The 4,064-nt window shown below is 37.7% G+C and overlaps 1 protein-coding gene across 5 annotated transcripts in view; it reads right to left on the minus strand.

The window, feature by feature from the left end:
- Wdr60 (WD repeat domain 60) overlaps nucleotides 1–4,064 on the minus strand; it is a 76,195-nt gene that overhangs the window by 36,210 nt on the left and 35,921 nt on the right. The gene's annotated exons all lie outside the window — the stretch shown is intronic.

Raw genomic sequence — 4,064 nt, forward strand, 5'->3', positions numbered from 1 at the left:
CCATCTCACCAGCCCCCAGAAAAAATTTTAAATAAGTAAATTTAGAAATATTTTTCCAAAAACAACTTTAAGCATACAAAAAGAAAAGAAAAGAAACAAACAAAAGACCTTTCTTAAGTTACTGGTGTGGGGGGGGCCTGCCCCTTAGCTCTGTTCTTTAAGTGGCTGCTTCAACAAAGCAATCAGGCTCAGGTTGCTGTGGTTCGATCCCCACAACTCAAGCCAGCCAAACCTGCCCTGAAGATACTCGGAGCAAAAAAAAAAAAAAAAAAAGTTACTGGTGTGACCAAGGAAAAATGATTAATAAACATAACCTTCGAAGGAAATGTTTCAATACTAAGGGAGAAAAAGTGCTATACAGATGAAGCCAAATGTGCAGCCACTTCTGCTTACCATGCATAGCCCATCCTCTTCTTTCTACCTGCTGCTAACAGATAGTGGTGCTTCACCTTCCCACAACCCCACTCTCCAGGGTACCCCTACTCTTCCCATATACCCCACCTGACCATGGGATCAGCATCCCTGTGGGCCCTGTCCCCCCGCTCTCCACCTGGATGGTCAACCTCCATGCGGCATTCACTATCCCTACTGTGTCCCCTCTTGACTTTCACTGAATACAAAAGAACGATATCTCACTAATGCTACACTCATACAACCAAGGTAGTTCTGTCACCTACAGTGGAAAGTCAGACAACAGAACACACAGGTTCTCAGAGCCAAACTAACTTCCCATTACCTAGAGTATCTAAGGCAGATGGTGCATCATATGGTGTTGGAATAGGCCTTTACAGTGCATTCCACCCAAGAGGGTCAGAATACACATTCTTCTCAACTGCACATTCTCAGCTGTTCTCCAAAACAGAGAGATGTTCTATGTTAGCACATAGAAATGCTTAAGAAAACGCAAAGGAATTGAAATCATCCCATGCATATTATCTGACCATAGTGCAATGAAACTGGAAATTATTGACAAAAGAAACAGCAAAACCCTATCAACACATGGAAACTAAATAGTAGCCTCTGAAACAATCAATGGGTCACAGATGAAAGAGCCAAAGACAAAGGTAATCATCTATGATCATCTCAATAGACGCAGAACAGCTTTTGACAAAGTCCAACACTCATTCACCATATAAACCCTACAGAGAATCTCAATAGATGGTCTTTACCTCAACCTAATAAAAGCCATCTATGATAAGCCAACAGCCAAAATAATAGTAAACAAACAAAAATTAAAGCCTTTAAAATCAGGAATAAGACAAGGATGCCTACTGTCTTCACTCCTGTTCAATCTAGTTCTGGAACCATTAGCCAGAGCAATTAAACAAGAGAAATAAAAGGAATAATGACTGGAAAGGAAGAAGTGAAATTATCATTATTTGTAGGTGACATGATACTGTACATGGAAGATCCCAAAAACTCTACGAAGAGTCTTATAGATTTAATAACGAAATTCAGTAGCATTGCAGGATACAAAGTCAACACTCAAAAATCAATAGCATTTCTATACACAAAAAATGAATGCACCAAGAGAGAAATTATGGAAACCACACCTTTCACAATGACACCTTAAAAAATGAATTACTTAGGAATCAATCTCACTAAGGAAGTAAAAGATTTATACAGCAAAAATTATAATACTCTGAGGAAAGAGATCAAAGAGGATATCAGGAAATGGAAAGACATTCTCTTCTTCTGGATAGGAAGAACAACCATTGTGAAAATGGCCACACTCCCAGAATTGGTATATAGATTCAATGCAATCCCTATTAAAATACCATTAGTAAACCTCACAGATCTAGAACATTTCTAAAATTCATCTGGAACCAGAAGAGACCTAGAATAACAAAAGCAATCCTAAGAAACAAAGAACAGGCAGGAGGCATCACAACCCTGATTTGAAATTATACTGTTACAAAGGTACTGTGATAAAATAAGCATGGTACTAGCAAAAAACAGATCTGAACATCAATGCAACAGAATAGAAGATGCAGATACAACTACAAACACATTCAGCCACCTTATCTTTGACAAAAAAGCCAAACAGGTTCCTTGAAAGACATATAGCCTCTTTAATAAACGGTGCTGGAAAAACTGGCTTTTCATATTTGGAGGCTTAAAATAGACCCATGCCAATCACCTGCAAAATGGATAAAAGATTTAAATATTAAAACTGAAACACTAAATCTTCTAGGGGAGAAAGTAGGTAGAAATCTTAAGGACATAGGGGTAGGTAGAGAGTTTATAAACAAAAATGAAACTAGAGGGTTGGGAAGATGGCTCAGCAGTCTAAGCGCCTGCATGGCAAGTGCAGAGACCCAGGTTCAATCCCTGGTACTGCATGCCTTGCTGGCCATGAAAACCAGACATGGTGGCGCATGCCTATAATCTCAGCACTGGGGAGGCTGAGATCACTATGAGGATCACTGTGATTCTAAACTGCATAGCAAAACTCTGTACCAAATAAATAAATAAAAGATTCTTTAAGAATGAAACTGCACAGGGAATACTCCAAAGAATTGAGATCTCATCTTTTTAAAAAGTTTCTGCATGTCAAAAGAAATCACCAACAGAGTAAAAAGAAAACCCACAAAGTAGAAAAAAATATATAGTGGACTATGTCCTTTGGACAAAGAATTCCTATCTAGAACATATAGTTTTAAAAAATTATGCCTCCATATTCAAAGACCCAGCCCAAAAATGGGCATCTGAGATGAATATACATGTCAAAAATGAAGAAATACAAATGGCAAATAAATATATGAAAAAATGTTCAACATCATTGATCATTCAAGAGATGCAAATTAAAACAACGCTGAAAAAAAAATAAAACAATGCTGAGATACCATCTTATTCTAGAAAGAATGGCTACCATCAAGATGTCAAACAATAACAAATGCTAGAGAGGCTGTAGGGAAAAAAGAACCCTTCACTGCTGGTGGGAGGGCTGACGCAACCATTATGGAAGTCAGTATGGACATTCCTCAGAAAGCTAGGACTGGAGGTCCCATGCAACAGTTATTCCTGTCCTGGGTATTTTTCCAAAAGAACTGAAATCAGCATACCACAGTGATATATATGCACCCAAGTTTACAGGAGCACAATTTGTCATAGTTAAGTCGTGAAAACAACCCAAATGCCCATCACCTGAGGAATGGACAACAAAGACATGGTATTTTTATACAATGGAGTATTACTCAGCTATAAAAGGATAAATTTGAGGCTTTTGTAGATAAATGGATGCAATTAGAGACTATATTGGTAAGTGAAATAAATCAGACCCACATGTGCAAATATATTGTCTCACTAGTATGTGAACCTGAAATAGTAAATATAGTCTGAAAGGTACAAAGACACTGTGAAAGGGAAAGAATGTATTCAATGGGGAGGAAAAGCTGGGTGAGGAAAAGGACCAAAGAAAGGGGAAAAGATTGTTTATGGATATATGCAGGACAATGTGTGCTGCCAATTTCTGCTGGTCTTTTGAAAGGAGCAGTTAATGCTTAAGGCATTTTCTTTTTTAACTTTTTTGTTGTTGCTTTGTTTTTGTTTTTTAAATCAATTTTGCACATTTACATCTGCAACGTAAACAACTAACATGACGATAACATCATGCAATACATAAACCATTGTTGAATTCCTATAAACATCATATCATAGTGATATATGTGTGCCTATGTTTATAGCAGCACAATTTGTGATAGCCAAACCTTGGAAACAACCAAGATGCACATTATGGGGCCAGGGAGATGGCTCAGCGGAATAAGCGCTTCCCTGGCAAGCACAAGGGCCTGAGTTCAATCCCCGGTTCCGCCAAAAAAAAAACAAGATGCCCATCACCTGAGGAATGGATGAAAAAGATGTGGTATTTTTATACAATGGAGTATTACTCAGCTATAAAGAATGATAAACTCAAAGCCTTTATATTGAAGTGGATGCCACTTGAAGATATACTCATAAACCAGACACACATGTGTAAATATCATAGTTTTCCTAGTATAAGAACTTAAAAGAAGAAATACAAATAGAAAGGTATAATACAAGTAAAAGGAAAGCAGGATCTC

The sequence above is a fragment of the Octodon degus genome, unplaced genomic scaffold (genome assembly GCF_000260255.1).
Source record: "Octodon degus isolate 3935 unplaced genomic scaffold, OctDeg1.0 scaffold00027, whole genome shotgun sequence".
In the NCBI taxonomy this organism is placed as follows: Eukaryota; Metazoa; Chordata; class Mammalia; order Rodentia; family Octodontidae; genus Octodon; species Octodon degus.